We start from the raw sequence: 24,331 nt of genomic DNA on the forward strand, positions 1-24,331 counted from the left end.
ACCCTCTTGGTGGTAATGGAGTGAACTTGGTCCTTGAGTTTACCTGGCCACATCAAGCAGCTCCTGTGCTCTTCATTTATGACTTCTAATGCTCCCCTGTGTTCTTGCTGAACTTTCTACTTCTAATTTTCTGTGGAACAGGAAACCACAGGGCTAAGCATATTATAAAAGTACATACTGTAGATAATTGCCACTAAGACTGGGGGCTAAAAGTAGAAGAATGTGGCTTGGTGAAGTGTCTTTCTGTAAACTATTTCAGGCACGTGGAGGCTTTCTGCATGCTTCTAGACCCTGAGGTTTTATTCAAGTAGATGAATGTTTACTAGGAGTCTGACTCTGACCAAGAGGGATATTTCTGTGCTAATGTTTTGTCATTAAGTAAAAAAAGTATACACATTATATATAAACTAGTATACATAAACAAATTATTATATATACATATTAAAAATACATACAAACTATTTGTGTGTGTATATATATATTTACACATACAAACACACATAGGTACTTTCACTCACATAGTCATTCATGTGTGGCTTAATGACAGAAAATGTGTCGTTAGGCATTTCCATCTTTGTATGAACATCAGAGTGTACTTACACAAACCTAGACGGTCTAGCCTACACATCTAGGCTACATGGCACCCACTATTGCTCTGGGCTACGAATCTGTATGGTATGTTCTGAACTGTACTGTAAGCAATTGTAGCACAATGGTAAGTGTTTGTGTATCTAAACATTTATAAACATAGAAAAGGTGCAGTAATAATACAGCATTAATGATTAAAAAAAAAAGATATTTCTTTGGAGGGCACTTACCATAAATGGAGCTTATAGGACTGGACGTTTGCTCTGAGTGAATCAGTGAGTGAATGTGAAGGTATAGGACATTGCTGTACACTCTGGTAGACTTTATCAACCCTGTATACTTAGGCTGCACTACATTTACTTAAACATTTTCCTTCTTCAATAAGAATTAACCTTAGTTTGTGGTAACTGTTTTACTTTACAAACTTTTAATTTTTTTAACTTTTGACCCTTTTCTAAAAGACAGCTTAAAACACACATTGTACAGATGTTCAAAACATTTTTTCTTTATATCCTTATTATATAAGCTTTTTTCTATTTTAAACATTTTAATTTTTTTTAATTTTTAAACTTTTTTGTTAAAAACTAAGACACAAACACACACATTAGCCTGGGCCTACCCAGGGTCAGGATCATTAATATCACTGTCTTCCACCTCCACATCTTGTCCCACTGGAAGGTCTTCAGGGACAATAACACACATGGAGCTGTCATCTCCGGTGATAACAATGCCTTCTTCTGGATTCCTCCTGAAGGACCTGCCTGAGGTTTTTACCATTAACAGTTAAGTTACAGTTACAGTTAACAGTAAACAGTTAACAGTAATGTTTACAGTTAAGTAATGTTTACAGTTAACTTTTTTATATAAGTAGAAGTACACTCTAAAATAACAATGAGAAGTATAGCCTAGTAAATACATAAACCAGTAACATAGTTGTTTACTATCATTATTAACTATTATGTATAATAAATAATGATATGTGCTAGAATTTTTTATGATGGCAGCACAGTAGGTTTGTTTACACCAGCATCATCACAAACACATGAGTAATATGTGCTACAACGTAACAACAGCTATCACATCTCTAGGTGATAAGAATTTTTCAGCTCCATTATAATCCCACAAGACCATCATTGTATATATGACTCATTGTTGATTGAAACATCGTTATGCAAACTGTAATCTCAAATGCATGTAATATTCTCATATATACTCACACACATACACTTTCTCTTTCAAACAAAAAATAGTTTGGCTCTTGCTGAAGTAATCATCTACAGAGGAAAAAATAGTATTTTCTCCATATGAATGTAAATCTCAATATAAATCCCCACTTATTTATAAAATGTGAATGAGTGACAGGCATATTAAACAGCCAGAGTTATGTTAGAAACAAGAGCTCACAGTCGCAAGGAAAACGAGCACTCAAATGAAGGATTTCTCAGCAAGGCAAATTTACTTCTACAGAAGGATGCTGCTTGCACTTCCAGCCACTGTGAGAGCACACTGAACAAAGGAGGGAAGGGGTTTTTATCCCCAATGTGGTTAGTCTCTGCTTCTGTGTCCTGTCCCCATTGGCTGGAGTAGGACCACACAGGCTAAACTGATCCAACTGGCTACTGTTTAAAATTGAATATGGCTAATTAGGCAGGAAGGGAGTGGCTGTCTGTTATGGTACAAGGCACGTTTGGGCATGTCAGGGTGCGGCAAAGGGGGTAGGGTAGTTTTGGCGGGAGGGGTAGCTTCAGGGGGAGGGACAGTTTACAGAATGGGTAGCCAGGAGTAAAGAGGACTCTTTCCAAATAAGGAAGAGATGTGAGTTACAGAGTGGGGCTGGCAGGAGAAGTTGTGTACAGAGCAGGTAGCTTAGGAGAAGGGACAGAGAAATTGATCCCGAGAACAAAGAACAAGCAAGTCAGAAATTAAAACTTTGGAAAGGAACTTACTGTATCTGATAGTTAAAAGCTAATGTTAAGAGAAAATTTTGGAGCTGCTTCTAGTGGTGTTTCCATTTCTTTCTGCAAATTAACTTTTTTCAACAAAATCTGAAGAAGAGGCTGGGCGCAGTGGCTCATGCCTGTAATCCCAGCACTTTGGGAGACTAAGGCAGGCAGATCACCTGAGGTCAGGCATTTGAGACCAGCCTGGCCAACATGGCGAAACCCCATCTCTACTAAAAATACAAAAATTAGCTGGGCATGGTGTCAAAGGCCTATAATTCCAGCTACTTGGAGGCTGAGGCAGGAAAATTGCCTGAGCCCAGGAGGCAGAGGTTGCAGTGAGCCGAGATCGTGCCACTGCACTCCAGCCTGACTGACAGAGCAAGACTGTCTCAAAGAAAAAAAAAAAAAAACTGCAGAAGAATAGTTCATAATGACCATAGCAGATTGCATGAAAGAATAGTTCATAATGACCATAGCACATTGCATGTGCACGTCATCCAGACCAAGACACTTCACAGGGGCCCCAGGCAAGTGCAGGTCTTTCCCAGCAAGGGGTCACTTCAGGATATGTTTCCTGCCTCTAGTTTCTCTCTCTTTGAATCCTTCCTGTTTTCCACAGCCAGAATTATGTTAATAAGAGAGCGTTTTAATGAGTGTTCATCCCCTTCTAACCCACTTAAGTAGGCAGTGTGGTAAAGTGGAAAAAAGCTTTGCTTATGAACCAAATAGACCTTGCTTTGGATTCCAACCCACCACATGTGAATTTCATAAACTTTAAGTTGCTTGACCTCTCTCAACCTATTTTCTCAAGTATAAATTTAGGAAGATAATGCTCGCTGTGATATACTCTACTTTGTAATATCTAAAGAGTATAAGGCAGTCTTTTTGGTCTGACATTCAAGGTCTATGCAGTCTGGCACCAATATATCTACCGCTACAACTGATATAAACTCATTACTGCCAAGCTACCCCATGTATAACTTTTATATCTACCTTTATGTCCATCTGTCTTAGTTTGTGTGCTGAGCAGAATAACACCCCCCCCCCCAACCCGCCACAGCCCTCCAGAGAACAAGTCTAATCCCCAGGACCTGTAAATGTTACCTTATTTGAACAAAAGAGTCTTTGCAAATATGATTAAATTAAGGATTTTAAGATAAGGAGATCATCCTGTATTATCACAGTGGGCCCTGCATGTCCTCACAAGTTTCCTCATAAGGTAGAGGGAGATTTGACACACAGACACAGAGAAGAGAACCATGTGATGAAGGCAAAGACTGGAATGATGCAACCACAAGCCAAGAAATGCCAGCAGCCAGCACTGTAGTAACTCCATTAGTGGCTACAGTGCTAATTTAGCACTAATGGTTTGTCTCCTTAAAAGGTGGTGCTGTACCTAGGGCTTGTTGCAGGTCTCTCATTTTCGGCACTGACAGCATCCAGGAAGATCTGGTGAACTGGAACCATGCTGTTGGCCCACGTACCTATTGCATCCATCTTTGCCACTGTAACTACCATGCTAGCTGGAAGAGACAAGGAGCAGAATCTCCCTAGAGTCTCTGGAGGGAGCGTGGCTCTGCCAACATCTTGCTTTCAGCCCAGACTGATTGCAGCCTCTCCAAAACTGTGAAATAACCTATTTCTATTGTTTCAAACCACCCAGGTTGTGTAATTTATTACAGTCGCCCCAGGAAATGAATAAAATTTGGGCTTGCCCAGAAGCTAATTCCAAGACAAGGCTTTGAGTGCAAGTTTTCTATGGGAGGTGACACCAAGAGTCACTGTGACGGCCTGGAGAAGCAAGGGTGAGAAGAAAAGAAAGCGAGCAAAGGGAGCATGAGAGACCGCTGTGCTGTGGGCTAGTGGGCAATCCTGTAGGAGACTGTGTGGACCATGCTTCCGAATCCCCCCACTGAGCAGAGAGATAGTCGGGGTATTGATCACTAGTTCCCATTTCTCACTGGTCGAAGGTCATTCCTGGGGACATTAATTCTCCATCACTGCAGGCCTCCCCTGTATGCAAGTGGAGCATACTCTGCAGCCAGAATATGTTCTCAGGCAGAGAGAGGCAAGAAACCATCAGACAGGAAGAAACATGGTGAGGGCCCTGGACTTTGTTGGAGTCCACCGTGCAGCCTTTTGATCCACTTGTGCCCCAGAATAATTCCACTCTGTTCTGTCACTGAGTCTTCAATTTGGTGGCCGCTTGCAAACCCAAGAAGACTTACAACAGGGAGGTTAGTGGGATGGGCCAACATCCTGATGCTGCAGTTGGATCTGAGGCCATAATTAATAGTCGTTGACTCCCTCTTCTACCACCTGTGTTTGATTCTTCTCACTTTTGCTGACTTTTTTGCTGATCTTAGTTGGCGTGTCAGGTGGGACCCAGACTTTGATCCCTGAAGGCTCTGAGCTTCTAAAGACTTCGCCCTGTTGTCAGGCCTGATGGGTACAATTGTTCTTTCACTGTCATCAGCAGCCATGGAAACAACCAGAAGTACCCCAGAGAATCTATCTCTTGAGTTCCAAGTACAGTCATCCCTGGGCCTTTATGCATCAGCCTCTCTGGATTTTCATAACCAACATCAGTTACTCATGCCAGGAGAGCAAATGCTTTCTCTGCCGCTGGTCTATCAGCATGGAGGCTCAAATTAACTGGGCTACAGTGCAGCTTTAGATTCAGTGGAACCATTGCTGTTTCTCCTGGTGGAAGCATTCCATCCCTGAAGGCCACATCTTCTAATACAACAGGCCTTAAAATTTTGGAAATGGATGCACAAAAACTCCAAGTAAGCTCTGGAAGTAAAGATGAGATTACTTCTACTCCTTGATTTCTGGATTGTATACTATTGCTACTGGGGACACAGCAAGCACCCTATAATTGCTCTTGGTTCAATGTATACCACATCTTGCCCCAACCACATGGGGAGGCACACCACTGGCATCTTTGCTGAGCCTCTCAGGGGCCATTCCAATATTCTGTCAGGCTGACAACCTCTCGGTGTAATACAGTTTTTGATAGGACCGGTGGATCTCATGGCAACATGCCCATTGTCAAACCTCATGGGAGGTGTCATACAATTAATAAGTAAACAAATAGAAGATAATAAGAACCAGTGCTTAGTGTTGTGAAGGAGGTCAGCAGATAGTGTGGTTAGTAAACTTCTCCAGCACAGTGAAATTTCAGCTGAATCCTGAAGAATTAGAAGGGGCCAATTATACAAAAAGGGGAAAACTTGGCTGACATAGGGAAAAATCAAGGGCAGAAGTTCTGAAGTGAGAGGCCTGAAATATTCCAGGAACTGAAAAGGTACCACATTGAGTGTGTATTCATTGAGGAACTATTTCCAGAGTGCCTCCAGGCACCAGGCTGGAGATACAATTGTGAAGAAGACGCGGCACCTTCCTTCAAAGAACAGGAAACGCTAGTGGGAGAGGCAGATGAGGGAGGAGTCAACTCCAACGTAGATATAGTTCTACTGAGAGGCTGCACAGGAAGAGCTGCATAGGCTCAGCAGAGTCCCAGAGAAGACAGCATCTGTGCTGAGTTAAGAAGGACCAGAGACATTATGAGGCCAACGGGGAAGAGACTGGGCAGGGAAAATAACTTACAAGAAAGCAAGAGTCAGCCGGGCGCGGTGGCTCACACCTATAATCCCAGCACTTTGGGAGGCCCAGGCAGGTGGATCACGAGGCCAGGAATTCAAGACCAGCCTGGCCAAGATGGTGAAACCTCGGCTCTACTAAAAATATATAAATTAGCTGGGCGCAGTGGCAGGCGCCTATAATCCCAGCTACTCGGAGGCTGAGGCAGGATAATCGCTTGAATCCGGGGGGCGGAGGTTGCAGTGAGCTGAGATCACGCCACTGCACTCCAACCTCGGGGACCGAATGAGACTCCGCCAAAAAAAAAAAAAAAAGGAAAGAGAAGAAAAGAGGAGAGGGGAGGAGAGGGGAAGGGAGAAGGAAGGATCACAAAAGAGTGTGAAATATGGGGTCAATGCAAATAGTTGAGTGTGGCTGAAATAGGCCGTAAGGAAAGATCTGAATAAAATGCTGGGCAGTCACAAAGTAGCCCCATGATGAGGGCGCCAAATGCAATGCTAAGGAGATTGAATATCAGACATAGGGTGATGGGAGCACTGCAAAGGCTGAAAGCAGGGCAGTATGTGACTGGACTTGTGTTTTAACAGGATCACTTAAATGCAGAGAACTGACTGGAAAGGGGCAAACCTGAAAGCAAGATGACCAGGGAATGGGCAGGTACAGTGATCCAGTCAGTGATGAGGTGGCCCCATGTATTAGTCCGTTTTCACGCTGCTGATAAAGACACACCCGAGACTGGGAAGAAAAATAGGTTTAGTGGACTCACAGTTCCTTGTGGCTGGGGAGGCCTCACAGTCCTGGTGGAAGGTGAAAGGCACTTCTAACCTGGCTACAGCCAAAGAGAATGAGCTTGTGCAGGGAAATTCCCGTTTTTAAAACTATCAGATCTCGTGAGACTTAGGCACTATCAGGAGAACATCACGGGAAAAAACCGTCCCCATGATTCAATTACTTCCCACCAGGTTCCTCCTACGACACGTGGGAATTGTGGGAGTTACAATTCAAGATGAGATTTGGGTGAGGACACAGCCAAACCGTATCACCCCAGGAGGGTGGAGGTCAGTCATCAGATTCCACAGTTGCTGCGGAAGCAGAATCTATAGAACACAGCAACTCAACAATCAACAGGGCTTTCAAGTGGAAAAGGAGTGGGTGGTGGGGATGTGTGTGGCTTTAGGGTCTCTGGCTTAGGAAGCTGAGTCTCAGTAGTGCCATTCATACAGATGGAATGAGAGAAGAAGCAGTTTCACGGGAAAGTAGTAAATTTGATTGAGTAACAAGAGCTGGGGGGATCCAGAAGAGAGCTGGGTTTGCAGCTCAGGAGTCCAGGAGAGAGTCAGACTGAAAACATAAGCCCATGGATAGTCATTGAAGCCACAGGAATGAAGATCACCTGTGGGAAACACAGATGGAAGAGAATGTTACAGCAATGAAGTATAATCTATACAATTTATTGCTGCAAAGAGCTCAGGTAAGATAAGGACTGAAAAGTAGCCACTGGGTTTAGTAACAACAATGCCTTTGGTGACATTGGAAGTACAACTTTAAAAGTGGCACAGTAGGCCGGGCGCGGTGGCTCACGCCTGCAATCCCAGCACTTTGGGAGGCCGAGGCAGGCAGATCACGAGGTCAAGAGATTGAGACCATCCTGGCCAACATGGTGAAATCCCGTCTGTACTAAAAATACAAAAAATTAGCGGGGCATGGTGGCGGGCGCCTGTAGTCCCAGCTACTCAGGAGGCTGAGGCAGGAGGATTGCTTGGATCCCAGAGGTGGAGGTTACAGTGAGCCGAGATTGCACCACTGCACTCTAGCCTGGTGACAGAGCGAGACTCCGTCTCAAAAAAAAAAAAAAAAAAAAATGTGGAACAGTAGGTGCAAAACTCTGTACAGAATGCAAGAAGTAGCCACGAGGCAATGAGGACAGAGTGCAGACAAGGCTCAGAATGCGTGATTCTGAAGGCGAGGGGAGAGAGAGTGAAGCTGTCTAGTGAGGAAAGTGGAGTGATTGAAAAAAATTCTTTTTAAAGACAGATGTGTCTGGAACACATTTAAATACTGATAAAAATAGACTAGAGCATTGAAAGAAACCGAACGTGGTTATTTTAAATTTGGGAATATAAGAGCTATAAGGTAATATGTTAGCCAGATAGAATTTTTTTCACTTTAGAAAAAATTAGTTTGATTATAATAGGTATGATTTACCATACCTGCTATGTGCCAAGGACTGTACTGGGCATTTTGTAACTCCAGTGATTTTGTGTTTAAACAACATTAGGAGGTAGGGATTGCTATAATTGCTATCATTATTTTACGGATGAGAAAATGAAGACGTTATGTGTCTTTCTCAGCCCATAAGTAGTAGGTTTTCAGTTCAAATTCCAACCTTTCTCCAAATCCATATTCCTTACACAGCACCACCTCTCAGCATATATTTGCTATTTGGTAGCAGAATCCTTGGTAAATGAGCATTGAAAGGCATGTTTTGATCAGGCTGGGAAATGAGGAGAGAATACAAAGATCTGAAAGGATTCTCTGTCTGGAATAAATCTTGGTAAAAGATGCTACGAAAACTGAACCTAGGACAGGATATGAAGGGCAAAGGGAGACAGGCAGAATGAGAATGTGATGATAGCAGAGGTAGCAAAGCATTGTGTAGGGGAATAAAGTCCAGCAAAGTGGGGAGGAGCAGAAAAGAAGAACCCACGACCTAGGCCAGCCTACACAGCACTCTTAAACAGGGGAGATCTGGTAATTACTCTATTGATTTTACACACGTGGATAAAGGAAATGCCAGTGATAGGCTACTGACAACCACCTTTCTCTACTATGCTTCTTATGTGCATATCCAACCACTTATTTGAAACTTCTACTCTTGATTTCTCCCTGAACCTGTTCTTCCTCAAGCCTCCTCATTTCAGTAAATTATTCTACCTTCTATCCAGTTGTTCAAGAAGTCATTCTTGACTCCCCATTCCTGCTTATTCCATATAATCATTATCTGCTGCTGTGTAGCAATGTTACTAGAAACTTGGTGGCTTGAAGCATACTTCTGATCTTAGTTTCTGTGGGCAGGAATAGAGGCACAGCTTCCTCTGCTTCAGGGTCTCTCACAAGGCTGCAATCAAGGTGTTGCCCAGGCTGCAGTCTCGTCTGAGGCTCAAGTGGGGAATTATCTAATTCCTCATAGTTATTGGCAAGATTCAGTTCTTTGTGGGTTACTGGACTGAAGGCCTGAGGTCCTTACTGGCTATTGGCCAGACATCATTCATTACCATAAGGGCCTCTCCACACAGAAACTTGCTTCATCAATGCCAGCAAGGGTGAGAGCTAATAAACAGTCTGCCATCAAAACAGACATTTAGATCTTATGTACTGCATTCACAGAAGTGCCATGCACTTGCTGTTTCTATATTCTGTTGGTTAGAAACAAGTCATAGGCTCACCCCATATTCAAAAACAGGAGACTTCACCAGGGCATGAATATCAGGAGGTGAGGATAAACAGAGGTCATCCTAATATCTGCCCACCACATCCCATTACCCAGTTCATTGCTAAGTCTTGTGAATGCTGCTCCCAAAATGCCCCTTGCATTTGTCCACATTCCTCCATTGCCAGTGCCACCATCCCCAGTTCAGGGACCATCTCTCACTGGACAATTCTTTGATCTCCTTGGTTTCATTCTTTCCTCTCTGAAGTCTATTCTACACACTTAGATTATATAATTTCTCCTCCATACTTTAAAAATCCTCCAAAAAGTTCCCACTGATGACAGAATAAAATTGAAACCCCAACAAGACCCTACATTTCCTGGCCTGCTGATCTCTGACTTAATCTGATTTCGTATTCCACAACTCAGTACACTCAGACGTGCAGGCTGCTTATGGTTCTCCAACTCCCTGAGTTTATTCCCGGTTTTCAGAATTTATGCTTCATGTTTCTCTGCCTGAAATGTTCTTTCCCCAGGTCTTTTGCAAAGCTGTCCCTCCCTTGTGATTCAGCCACAGCCCAAGTGACATGTCCTTGGAGAGGCTTGCCCTGCTGTATTAGTCTGTTTTCACACTGCTATAAAGAATGCTACCCAAGACTGGGAAATTTATAAACGAAAGAGGTTTAATTGACTCAAAAGTTCCACATGGCTTGGGAGGCCTCAGGAAACTTACAATCATGGCAAAAGGGAAAGCAGGCATGTCTTACATGGTAGCAGGCAAGGGGAGAGTGAGCAAAGGAGGAGCTTGCCAAGCACTTACAAAACCATCAGATCTTGTGAGAACTCACTCACTATCATGAGAATAGCATGGGGGAAACTGCTTCTATGATCCAATCACCTCCTACCAGGTTCCTCCCTGAACACCTGGGGATTGCAATTTAAGATGAGATTTGGGTGGGGACACGAAGCCAAACCATATCACCTGCCCAAAGAGAAAGGGAGGAACCAGGATGATTTCCAGGCAATCACCCAAGCTATCTCTATCACATTGCCTCTTTTAATTTTATTAAAGCCTTTATCACTCACCATCATTTTCTTGTTTACTAATTAACTATTTTCTTTTATTCGAGTTTAAGATCTGTGAGAGTGAAATCCCCGACTTTCTTATTTTCCACTATATATTCCCATCATCTAGAGTCAGACTTCAAATATAACAGGCACTGGGTAAACATTGCTGAATGAATGAATGAATGGTCAATTATTTAATGAATCAAAATACCCATTCTGGGCTATCTTTAGATGTCTGCACAACATTAATAATTTTAAAATTAGGCTGGGAATGGTGGCTCACTCCTGTAATTCCAGCACTTTGGGAGGCTGAAGGTGAGAGGATCACTTGAGGCCAGGAGTTCAAGAACAGCCTGAGCAGCATAGCGAGACTCCATCTCTGTGAAACAAAAACAGCAAAATAGCCAGATGGCCAGATGTGGTGGCACACTCTCATAGTCACAGCTACTTGGGAGGCTGAGGTGGGAAGATCACTTGAGCCCAGGAGTTCAAGGTTGCAGTGAGCTATGATCACACTACTGCACTCCAGCCTGGGGGACAGAATGAGACCCTGTCTCTAAATAGATTAAAAATAAATTAAACAAACTGAGGTCCTTTTGTATGCCCTTATTTTATTGCCACTGAGATCCAGCCTCAGAAAGTTTCCTCTACCATTTTTTAGGAAGATTTTATAGCCCCTTCATTCATCACCATTTAGTTCCCATGCACCCCAAGATGTATTTTATAGCACAAAATTAACAAAATGCTTTCCTGGAACAAAAATGCCACCACAGAAGGCATTTTGTCAAGGTCTTCAGGGAGCCAAATTAACCCAGTGGACCTAAAGAGAGAGCATCTCCATCATGCCTGCAGGGACTGACAGAGAAGATAATCTCAGGATTCCTTGGCCACAGCTGTTCTGTGGGCATCACTGGTGGTTTCTACTATGATGGCTCTTTCACAGGTATGAACGTTTCTGTAGGAAAATAAAGGGTTGCACCAAATGAAAATAAAAGCAACTCACTAAGAAAGAATGCCGTGTGGGAGATGTAGCAGAGTCCAAGAAAATTAAAAGCATTCCAAGTTGCTGTTTTGATTTGTTCTATTTCTCGTTCTGATGAGGCCAAATGATTGATGTCTGTTGGGCACTCGTCTGTGTTTCAGAGCTGATGTCGCACCCATTCAGAATTTAAAAAGAAAACTAATCATGATTATGGCCTCATGGTGTATACCAGTCTGCTGAAGGAGTTTTCCGAAGTGAAGACATGTTTTTTGGCAGCTCCTGTTTGCGGGAAAGAGCCACCTGCTCTAATTCTTCAGCTAGTGGGAAGGTTTGGCATTATCCTCTGTTGCTGTTTAAACCAGTCCTCACAAGGGAATAATAGGAATATGAAACAAACAAAAGAAGCAAATAAGGAGAAACGTCTCTTCTACTGGTGTAGCCATAAAGGTCTACTCAGAAAAACAAAGCCCAGGCCGGGCGCGGTGGCTCACGCCTATCATCCCAGCACTTTGGGAGGCCAAGGCGGACAGATCACGAGGTCAGGTCTCGATCGAGACCATCCTGGCTAACACGGTGAAACCCCATCTCTACTGAAAATACAAGAAATTAGCCGGGCATGGTGGCGGGCGCCTGTAGTCCCAGCTACTTGGGAGGCTGAGCAGGAGAATGGCGTGAAGCTGGGAGGTGGAGCTTGCAGTGAGTAGAGATCGTGCCACTGCACTCCAGCCTGGGCAACAAAGACTCCGTCTCAAAAAAAAAAAGAAAAAAAGAAAAAGAAAGCCCAGATTAAAGAATTCAATGGTAAGAATTCAATTAGGGGAACTAGTTGGGAAGGTGCTGGAAGAGCTGAAGTAGCCAAGGGGCAATGAAAGACATCAGCTCTTGGCATCTCAGAGGAGATTCAGTTAAGTGTCTTGCCCCAAACAACCTGATGCATCAGATCGGCGACAGTGGCAAACGGCGGCCACACAGGAAGGCGGTGTCATGGGCCAAACTGTATCCCCTCAAAAAGGTATGTTGAAATTAGGTCATCACAAATGTAATTAGTTAAGTTAAAATTAGGTCAGACTGGAAGAGTGGGCCCCTAATCGAATAGGACTAGTGTGCTTATAAAAAGAGAAGAGACACAGAGACAGACATAGGGGCAAGATGGCCTTCTGATGACAGAGACAGACGAGAATAACACAGCTGCAAACCAGGGAATGCCAGGGATTGTGGCCACCACCAGAAGCTTGCAAAAGGTGAGGACAGATTCTCAGAGGGAGCACAGCCCTGCTGACACCCTGATTTTGAACTTTCAGCCTCCAGAGCTGTGAGACAATACATCTCTGTTGTTTTAAAATACCCAGTGTGTAGCACATTGTTAGAGCAGCCCTGAGAAACTAATATGAAGAGTGTATTCAGAATCCAAGCCCAGGACCACCTGGAGAGGTGGATTTATGAGGCATCTGGGGAAGAGGCTAGGGTCATGGAGGGAGGGCCTAGCTGGCAGGATCTGGGACTGCAGAGAAGACTCAGTCATTGCTGGAGAAGCCACCGAAGCAGGTGAGTGTCGGGGAGGGAGGGAGAAATACTCTGGCCTCTCTATTCCTCCCATCCTCCCAGCTCCTGCCAGTGCCTCTCTGTTTCTGAATCTAGTTAGAAACCAGTTGGCACAAGAGTCTGCAAAATTGTTGTTTTCGGGGGCAGGGTGAGGAATAAATCTGAGTAAAAACAGACAATGCCTGTCACTCAAGCGGCTCTCACATTAGGCTGGCATGTGCACTGGATGTTCTGTTCTCTGCAGCCAAGTTGGGAAATACAGGATGTCGATTATTGTGTGTACCCTAACAGTAGGATTGTTGAGGTTGTTTGAAATGAAAAAGATCCTGAACACAAAGGCAAAATATTACAAGCTACTGTGGTTTCATTATTAAAGGCATTTGTCCAATGACCTGGAGTCAAGAAAACTGCCACAAGTTGGATTTTTGACAATTTGGATGTTTGGATTTTGGACAAAGATGGTTCGCTTTTTCTATCATATTGTGAGGAAGAATTAAAACAATGGTATTGGGTATTGTTATGAAGAAACGGAGAAAATTTAGGGCTGAAGACCTACAAAATTTGTTTTTTAAATAGAGAGAGAGAAACCGCTCCTTCACTCACGAAAATCTGCCAAAATCAAGAAGGAAGTGAATAGTTGCTAGAGTGATATTTATTTCACGACCCTATATGACTCCCCTGGACCTAACATTCCACAGTAAAAATTAAATCAGTATATATGCAGCGGTCATTTGCAAAAGGATTGGAAAAACTTGTGGGTTTAAACAAATGAAGATACTTAAAATAAAATCCCCACCATTCTTTAAAGGAAGCAGCATTTGGTAATGAATTTGAGATAAAGTTTTCTTTCATATAAAACAAAATAATATATGTGCATATATTTTATATTTTAATATTTACAGATAATATTTAAAAATTTGTGATAAAAGAAGGCATACACATTTTATTTGCCAGGACAAAACTCTTCTGGAACACAACATTTATGAAATTAGTCCTTGCATAGGTGACGTAGGCATTGTCTTTAACCAATATCTTGTTCTGACTGCTAATCTTTTTTTAAAAAAAGAGCACCACAATCAATCATTCGCCAAAAATAACAGTCAGCAAAGGACTGAGGTAATGTGATTGTTGCTTTCCAAAGTTTCAAATTAGCGTAGAAATAGAAGGTAAGCTATCACGCCACTAAATAGTTAATGTGGCCACAGCAAACACAGGAGCTGCCAAGGAGGCCTTTGACCTGTGTGATATGATAGTACATTCATGGTCATTACACCTAACATATAACTTTTTGACGTTGCTGATTGAAGTGAAGGTTATAAGTTATAAATGTGATATTCTGTTGGAAAAGGTTAAGGTTTTTAAACAGATCCATCAGTGTCATGTTCAAACCACAACAAACATGAAATGATAAACAAAATCGAAACCCACAGCAAGACCTCCAAAGAGCCCGCATGCTCACATGCAAGCAGTGCTTGTTGCAGCACACTGCAGCTGGGTGTGGGCCTGGGACACGGCAGGACGCAAAAACTCCTCTGTAGGGTGATATAAATCCCTCCACATCAATATCGCTTAGTTGTAAAATAAGGGAAGGGAGAAAAAGACAATCCAAACTGGCAGTGGCACTCAGGAATGGAGTGTCAGAAATAGATTCTTGAGCGGAACCTTCAAATACATCATGAATCAAAGAAGAGAAGAAAAAAGAAATGTGGGTTGCAAATACAAAATTAGCATAAACCAAGAGAACAGACTGTATGTAGAGTGAGGAAGATAAGTATTTCTCTTGAATGACCATAAAAGTGTCCCCTGGGAGTACCATGGACACTTTCTTACCATGCCCCTGGAGGTTTCATACTAGGCATCATGTTTTCATAGTAAGTGGGCATAGAGAGGATGAGTGCCTTGTCCAAAACAACCCAATACATCAGAGTAGAGCTAAGATGGGCCTTCTCAGTCCCTGAATTTAAGGACTTTGATCACTTAATCGAGTCATGCTGCAGCTCTCAAAGATGACTTGGCTTCCTGCAGGTCCAAAGCACATTACCAGCTTGGTAAGTAATGATACTAAAATGCAAGACGACTATGTGTGCACAGTGTCTGTCCCCTGCAGAGTCCCTGTATGACCATAGTAAGTTTTTATTGCTGAGAGATGGAAAGGAGAAATTTTACACAAAAATCAGGATGGGCAGAGCACTGCCCATGTACATTACTTAAGAAAAAAAAACCAAACTATTCCTAGTGTTTAATATCCAAATGACTTACTACTTGTTTGTCCCCTGAGAAAATATTTCAGTGAAAGCTACATAAATGCTATTCTGGTGATTCTTATAGAAAACACCGAATCCCAGTTACCATCTCTTAAAGAACACACATGTGGAGGCACTTCACCTGGGTGGCAGGCTCACCATTTAACCAAGAGCCCTTGGCCGGGCGTGGTGGCTCACACCTGTAATCCCAGCACTTTGGGAAGCCGAGGCGGAGTCACTTAAGGTCAGGCTAGTACACCTTGTTTACAATTCCCAAAGGGAATAGAGCCAACATTGCTCTACACTAAAGGCAAAATAATGAAATCTGATGACAAAACACCATCATAAAATAAAGGTAACATTAACCATTTATTAGGTTCTAGGTGAACTAAAATTTGAGTGATGGGGTGAGTTTACTCTGGGGGTTGGTAGAAGACAAGAATGTTTATAGACTGTTTAGAAAGGAATCTAGTTTTTCTGTATACGTCAGGGAGTTTCATTAGAAAAATCTCCACTAGTGCATTGATATTCTCCCACAGCTGTGGCCAGTAAGTGTGTCATAGTTACTGACGCCAATTTGACCTCCCAGTGTGGGAGTCTCACCTTCTTAGCAGGCTCCGTCATCTCCACTGTACAATCTGACCAACTTCAATGTACTTTTTCCCGCTATAAACACAAAAGTGTTTCCTCTCATCTCTACACTCCTCTAAGAATGTTACCCTTATAATGCTAAGAAAATCTTGGTAGTTACTTGAAACAGAACAATGTAAACAAAATTCTTTTTCAGAATTTAAAAATATGTAGCCACTTAACCACACAAGGGTTACAATATTTCAGGTGATTTAAAATACAGTAACTTGACTGACTGTCCCGAGTGGGATATATCCTAATGGTAAAAAGACACTCTAGAGAAATTTATTTTTATTTTTATATTTGTTTGAGACGGAGTCTCATTCTGTCGCCAGGCTGGAGTGCAGTGGTGTGATCTCAGCTCACTGCAACCTCCGCCTCCCAGGTTCAAGCGATTCTCCTGCCTCAGCCTCCCGAGTAGCTGGGACTATGGGCGCACCACCACACCCAGCTGATATTTGTATTTTTAGTAGAGACTGGGCTTCATCATCTTGGACAGAATGGTCTTGATCTTTTGACCTCAGGTGATCCGCCTGCCTCGGCCTCCCAAAGTGCTGGGATTACAGGCATTAGCCACCACACCCCGTCCCACTCCAGAGAAAGTTTAAACTGTATTCAATATTTATATTGAATGGTTTGGGCATCATTTTTCTGAAACTAAGACATGTAAGGTAAAAACAAGTAATTATGTTAACTTTGCCAGAACCAAGAATTTCAGGATAAGTAATTAGAGTCACAAATATAAAATCAAAGAGTAAAATTTCTCTGACTTCTATTTCAGTTGGCTATGTCACTATGCCCATATTCTTTTCCTTTAAAAGTGCATATTTTATATTGCCCTGTCCACTAAAAGGGGCAAAGAAATATGGAGCAAGTGTCTTACACGTGTCCGTGTGAAGAGACCACACAACAGGCTTTGTGTGAGCAACATGGCTGTTTATTTCACCTGGGTGCAGGTGGGCTGAGTCCGAAAAGAGAGCAAAGTGTGGTGGATTATCATTAGTTCTTATAGGTTTTGGGATAGGCGGTGGAGTTAAGAGCAATGTTTTGGGGCAGGGGTGGATCTCACAAAGTACATTCTCAAGGGTGGGGAGAATTACAAAGAAACTTATTAAGGGTGGGGAGATTAAAGAGCCTTCTTAAGGGTGGGGAGATTACAAAGTACATTGATCAGTTAGGGTGGGGCAGAAACAAATCACAATGGTGGAATGTCATCAGTTAAGGCTATTTTCACTTCTGTGGGTCTTCAGTTGCTTCAGGCCATCTGGATGTATATGTGCAGGTCACAGGGGATATGATGGCTTAGCTTGGGCTCGGAAGGCCTGACAGCAAGGAGCATGCCTAGTACTCAGGCTGTGATCTCGCAACATCATTCCGCATGTGAAGTCTTTTTGGAGAAATGACTGTTTCATATCTGGTTCGGGAAATAGACAAGATGAGCTAGAGCATCTTATTATACCAGAAAATAAGAGAAATCTTTTAAAGATCTCTAGGGTCACATCAAAAGGGTTTAGAAACCAAATTAAAGAGACACTCTCACTCACTAAAGATGGGACAGTTGGGTTCTCAAAAGGATAATAACTGCCAAGAATTTTAGGCATCTAATATTGTATCATTCATGGGTTCAAAATGATACTGAAAAAAAGAGCCACCATTGGTCTTTGGTCACATTTAGCAGATGTTAGGGAACTAACTATTCTAAAAACGAGAAAACAGTCAAGCATTTATTCTGCTTTTCCTTTACAAACTATGCTTAGGGATTATCATATAGCTCATGAAGAAAAGTCTTTCTTTATGGCAGCACTCCAGCTACTAAATGAAGAAGGATTAATGTAATGACATCATTTCAGAACTCCTAGTAAAGTAGTGGATGTAGGCAGTGATCATCAATGACTGCTAAAACTGTTAGATGAGAAACTGATGGGGAACTTTAAAATGATGGAAAGACTAACAAGATTTGACCCAGCAATCAATCTTAACATCCCATAAAGGGAGATAATCAGATATTATGTGCCTCCCGATGAAAGTACACAACTATGAGTCATTCCTGCCAAAAAACTGAAATTTAATCTGATAAATCTTCCAGATCGAACTGCCAGCTTTTAAGAAAACAGAGTATGTTAAATGACACCATGAAGATGCAATTAGTAAAATTCATAGGAAAAATGACCTGGTTTCTTTAATCTCTTCAACAAACACATTGAAAAGAAAAATATAGAGAGGGAAATCTATAGATTAAAAGAAACAAGAGGGGCTGGCGTGGTGGCTTAAGCCTGTAATCCCAGCACTTTGGGAGGCTGAAGTGGACAGATCCCTTGAGCCCAGGGGTTCGAGACCAACCTGGGCAACATGGTAAAATCCGGTTTCTACAAAAAAATACAAAAATCAGCCAGGCATGGTGGCATGCATCTGTGGTCCCAGCTACTTGGGGGCCTGACGCAGGAGGATTGCATGATCCCAGGAGGTCTAGGTTGCAGTGAGTCAAGATCACACCACTGCACTCCAGTCTGGATAACAAAGTGACACCCTGTCTTAAAAAATTTAAAAAAGAATAAAAACAAGAGTTATATCAACCAAACGCAATGTGTGTCTATTGATCCTCATTCAAATAAACCAACTGCTGTAAAATACTTTGAGATACTCTTAGAAATTTGAATAGACTGAATATTTTATGATATTAAGAAAGTATTAATAATTTTATGTGTGATATTTATGTTTTCATCATGTTTTAAAAGAGCCCTTGGCCGGGCATGGTGGCTCACACCTGTAATCCCATTACTTTGGGAGGCAGAGGCGGGAATCACTTAATGTCAGGAATTTGAGACCAGCCTGGCCAACACAGTGAAACCCTGCCTCTACTAAAAACACAAAAATTAGCTGGGCGTGGTGGCACACCTGTAGTCCAAGCTACTCAGGAGGCTGAGGCAGGAGAATTGCCTGAACCTGGGAGGCAGAGGTTGCTATGAGCTGAGACTGTGTCACTGCACTTCAGCCTGGGTGACAAAGCGAGATTCTGTTTCAAATAATAATAATAATAATAAGCCCATAACTTGCAGAAATACATAGTAAAATATTTTCAGATGAAATGATGTGTCAAGGATTTGCTCAAAAAGAACCACGTTTGGGAGGGAAACAAACATTGGAGGAGGTATTTGTGCAACAATATCAACCATAAGTTAATAATTATTGAACTAAGTAACAAATACATGAGAGTTTATCATAGTATTCTCTACTTTCGTATGTGCTTAATAATTTTATAGGAAACAGTGGAAAATACAAAAGCTCTAAAAACCAACATTATCCATATGCTTACATTACCAAAAGTTAAAATTATACACACATTGTTCTGTTCATGTTTCTGTCCCATTGTCTAAGATCATTTTATTTATTCTAAATATTTAAAATATTTAGGAGAAAATTTGATAATATCTCCTTGGCCTCTTTAATGATTAAAAGTAGAATTGAGGTCTCAGTGGACCTAGTGCAACCACAAATTGGACCCTAAAGGAAAAGATAAGTTGGTGCTGCCTTCAGTTTGTAAACATAGCTCTTTAAATAAGTGGTAGCTTAAAATAACCTGCCTTTGGGGATCATACTCACTGCATATAAAATGATGAAACCACAATCCTTAAGCTGCTAGAGCTGGGGTGGGAAGGGGTATCACAGCATAATATAGCAAGTGTCATGACATCAGTGACTTCCACTGTGTGGTACAGGAGAGAGAATCTGTAGGTCTTTCTCAAGGTGAAGGATGCTCTTTTTCTGCTCTCCTTACAGAACAGAGTGATCTGTGAGATCTTCCCACTACTCCCATGTCAGGAGAGAGAGAGAATGAAGACCCATTGCTGTAGAGGAACAAACTGAACGTGTTTCTGAAGGTCCTGCAAGGCCAGTGTGGCTGGAACACAGACACAACGCCAGGAGGAACAGGAGATGGCGCTGACCAGAGAGGCAGGAGTCAGATCTCAAGGGAACGGTCGCTGCAGGTAAGAGGTTTGGACTTCATCCCACATGAGATAAGAAGGCATTATTGGTGTTTTAAGCTGGCAAGGGCAGTGGCTAGATTTGCCTTTTTAAAAGTTCACTCTGGCTGCATGAAGTAAAAAGGATCAGAGAAGTGACAAGCATGGAATCATGTCAGAAATGTAATCCTCTCACCAGGCACAATGGTTACCTGGTGGAGGTGGCGGAAATGGAGAGACGTAGGCAGATGTGAGATATAATTTGGAGGCAGGACACACAGGGCTTGTTTTTTGTTTGTTTCTTTTGTTTTTGTTTTTGAAACAGAGTCTCACTCTGTCACCAGGCTGGAGTGCAGTGGCACCATCTCGGCTCACTGCAACGTCCGCCTCCTGGGTTCAAGCCATTCTCCTGCCTCAGCCTCCTGAGTAGCTGGGACTACAGGCACCTGCCACCGTGCTCAGTTAATTTTTGTATTTTTAGTAGAGACAGGGTTTCACCCTCTTGGTCAGGATGGTCTCAATCTCATGACCTTGTGATCTGCCCACCTCGGCCTCCCAAAGTGCTGGGATTACAGGCGTGAGCCACCGTGCCCAACCAGGACTTGTTGATGTATTGGTTAGGGAGGATCACAGAGAGAAATTTCAATAGTAACTCCCAGAATTTTTCATATTATCAACCAGAAGAAGAGATGCATTTATAACTAAATGAAGAACACAAGAAAAGAGGCATATTTGTCACCAGAGATCAAGAATAAAGTTTTGAGCATATTAGGTTTGAGATGCTGATTAATCTATCCAGGGGACATCCCAGTGATGATAAACAGAAGTTAGAATGCACATCTGGAGTAAAGAAATATCATCAGGCATTTAGGCCGGGCATGGTGGCTCACACCTGTAATCCCCGCACTTTGGGAGCCTGAGGTGGGCGGATCACCTGAGGTCAGGAGTTTGAGACCAGCTTGGCCCACATGGCCAAATGCCAACTCTACTAAAAATACAATTAGCCGGAGTGGTGGCCCATGCCTGTAATGCCAGCTACTCGGGAAACTGAGGTAGGAGAATTACTGGAACCCTGTTGCAGTGAGCTGAGGTCATGCTATTGCACTGCAGTTTGGGCAATAGACCAAGACTCCATCTCAAGAAAGGTTGGGGGGGTGGGCGGGGGAAAGAAACATCATCAGGCATTTGCACAAGGTGGAAAGGTGATAGCCTCTAATGTTGATCAAAGCAGGAAGTATTAAAAGACTGGGTGGGGTCATAGGGAGAGAGGCAACTGAAGTTAGAAGCCCCCGGAACTGATAAGACCCACCATGTTGACAGTCTTAGGCTCTGGCCCTCCAAATCCCGTCCGTATACTAGCACATAGAATGCTTTTCTAGTGAGTTCTGTTGTTCCCCAAACATTGAACACCTTCTCAGCTTTCTGAGGAAGCTTTCCTAGGATGAAGTGATTCTTCTGCGATCCTGTAAGTATGATTCTGAGCTTTGAAGACAGGGCTGACCCAGGGGAAGCCCAGGATTGGGACACAGTTGACTAAGATCTTAGGATAGTGTCCAGGGACCAGATAAATATTTTTGTCTTTCTTAAGGAAGCCTCTTATCAAGGTAATTATTGTGAACAGTAGGAAATGATTTGTGGTACTGCCCAGTAAGCCTCAAATATTGCTGGAAATCATGAATCATATCAAGGTAGGGGCGTGCCATGCCCTCTTTAGAAGGGCAAGTGCCTTCTTCAGCAGGCAGAGATTTTACCCGGAAATTTTACTCTGACACTCTCAGATAAATATTTTTTAGGTTTGGGTTTGGAGTTAAAGCTGCAAACATCATCAGAGTCTCATGGGATGCCAGAATGAGAAAAGGAGTCCAAGTAAACATCTGTTTTTCATCTTTTCAGTGTTGCACACCTCTTTGAATACACCATGAGCATTGTGGATTCTCGCCTCTGGAAAATAAAATCACATACAGAAAATTCAGACTACTTTTAAGGAGTTTGAAGAATCCCTGCTAGTCATGGACCCATTTGGGGTTGATAGATTCCTGACCATGACTCCTTGGATTCGGAAGTCATATAAGATGCACTTTAACAAACATTGGAAAACAAACGAGCATTCTGAGAACAAACAGCATCTTCTGTACATCATCTTCTAGAATATCCCGTATCTGGATGAGGTCACAGGAATGTCCATTCATAGGGAGCTCTTCCTGGAGCTCAGAGATCATTGAGAGAGGGTAATCATCATGGATGTGTACAAGTGAAGGTAGTTTGAAAAGAAACAAAGTTATCCTTTTTTTCCTTTACTAAAAATCTTAGGGTCCGCATTAGCAGGAAGGAAGGAAGAGGACAGGTGAGCTCCCTGGTATTGATGTATTTAGAGAACCTAGGCATCAGCCATGCATACAGAGGACACTCATTTGGCTGGAATTCGGGCTTTGACTTAAATTAAATTCCCTTGCTCCCAATAAGACCTCTCTTAATCTGAAAACAATTTGTCATAAGTGATGTACCTGCCAAGACCTCATGGCAAAGGGGCAGGGGGTGCCTAGGAAATGTTGCTGGCAAAGTCCAGAGTGACTCTAAAGGGACAGTGGCTTCCTTTGGATGGTCATGTGCTGGGCATTGCAATCAGAAGGACAGTTGTGAACACCCAGGAGTGAACCAAGATGCAAAGTTCAAGTCCGAGGGAAGAAGGGTGCAGTGTGGAAGAAGGGAAGGCAGATACTGCAGCCCTGCCTGCAAGCAAGGAGAGAGCCATTAAGAGCCCCAAGCTGGCCGAGTACTGTGGTTCATGCCTGTAATCCTAATCCCAGTACTTTGGGAAGCCGAGGTGGACAGATCACCTGAGGTCGGAAGTTTGAGACCAGCTTGACCAACATGGAGAAACTCTGTCTCTACTAAAAATACAAAAGTAGCCAGACACTGAGGCAGAAGAATTGCTTGAACCCAGGAGGCGGAGGTTGTAGTGAACCAAGATCGTGCCATTGCACTCCAGCCTAGGCAACAAGAGCGAAACTCCATCTCAAAAAAAAAAAAAAAGAAAAAAGAAAAAAAAAAATCACAGTCTTTATTGCAATTGACATTCTAGGTAAACCTGCGTACAACTTTTTCGGTGTATTTTCCAACAAAGGATCGTTTTATAAAGGCTCAAGTTATTTACAAATATTGTGCATATTCTTGCTGTTTCTCAGTTCTTTAAGAACCATACAAGCATATTGCTTGGATTTTCACCAGCCAATATGAATGTGCTCACCTTCCATTGGGTGAGACCACGCAGGCACAACATGCAGCTCAGGGTAAGTTTTATTGAACTTTTAGAGAGCTAGTTAATTAATTAATTAATTAATTTTTTGAGATGGAGTCTTGCTTTCACCCAGGTTGGAGTGCAGTGGTGTGATCTCGGTTCACTCCGCCTCCAGGGTTCAAGTGATTCTCTGACCTCAGCCTCCCGAGTAGCTGGGATTATTGGCATGTGCCATAACACCCAGCTAATTTTTGTGTTTTTAGTAGAGACTGAGTTTCACCATGTTGGGCAGGCTGGCCTCGAACTCCTGACCTCAGGTAATCTGCCCGCCTTGGCCTCCCAAAGTGTTGGGATTACAGGCGTGAGCCACCAGGCCTGGCCCAAGAGCTGGTTAATTTAAAAAATAGTTTATAAATTCTTTAGTAAATGAGAAAATGGAAACTCAACCCCAAGGGGAAATGGGATTCTAAGTTTAACGTCCTTAGGCAGGTCCAGTTCTCACTGCAAGCTCCGCCTCCCGGGTTCGTGCCATTCTCCTGCCTCAGCCTCCCCAGTAGCTGGGACGACAGGTGCCCACCACCATGCCCAGCTAATTTTTTTGCATTTTTAGTAGAGATGGGGTTTCACCGTGTTAGCCAGGATGGTCTCAAACTCCTGACCTCATGATCCGCCCACCTCAGCCTCCCAAAATTCTGGGATTACAGGAGTGAGCCATCGTGCCTGGCCCATTACTTTTTTTTTTTTTTTTAAGGCAGAGTATCTCCCAGTCTGGAGTGTAATGGCACGATCTCTGCTCACTGCAACCTCCACCTCTCAGATTCAAACGATTCTCCTGCCACAGCCTCCCAAGTAGCTGGGATTACAGAAGTACGCCACCATGCTCCGCTAATTTTTGTTATTTTTAGTAGAGACGGGGTTTCACCATGTTGGCCAGGCTGGTCATGGACTCCTGACTTCAAGTGATCCACCCACCTCGGCCTCCCAAAGTGCTGGGAATACAGGCATGAGCCAGCACGCCAGGCCTAATTTTCATTAATTTTAGTCTTTCTTTTTTTATAAAAGCATTTAAGTTTCCTTTTTTTTTTTTTTTTTTTTTTTT

General features: G+C 42.8%; 1 long non-coding RNA gene across 2 annotated transcripts in view; it reads left to right on the forward strand.

Moving 5' to 3' along the window:
• Window positions 1-7,280: 7,280 nt before the first annotated feature.
• Window positions 7,281-24,331, forward strand: part of LOC108531514 (uncharacterized) — a 21,452-nt gene continuing 4,401 nt past the window's right edge. Inside the window, exons 1-3 of one of the 2 annotated variants that reach the window (XR_001886181.1) lie at window positions 7,281-7,608; window positions 19,810-20,018; window positions 21,888-21,962. This is a non-coding gene — a long non-coding RNA (uncharacterized LOC108531514). Of the gene's footprint in view, window positions 7,609-19,809; window positions 20,019-21,887; window positions 21,963-24,331 lie in introns of those variants that run through there. The other variant, XR_001886180.1, reaches the window with a different exon arrangement.

The sequence above is a fragment of the Rhinopithecus bieti genome, unplaced genomic scaffold (genome assembly GCF_001698545.2).
Source record: "Rhinopithecus bieti isolate Rb0 unplaced genomic scaffold, ASM169854v2 scaffold_9670, whole genome shotgun sequence".
Taxonomy (NCBI): Eukaryota; Metazoa; Chordata; class Mammalia; order Primates; family Cercopithecidae; genus Rhinopithecus; species Rhinopithecus bieti.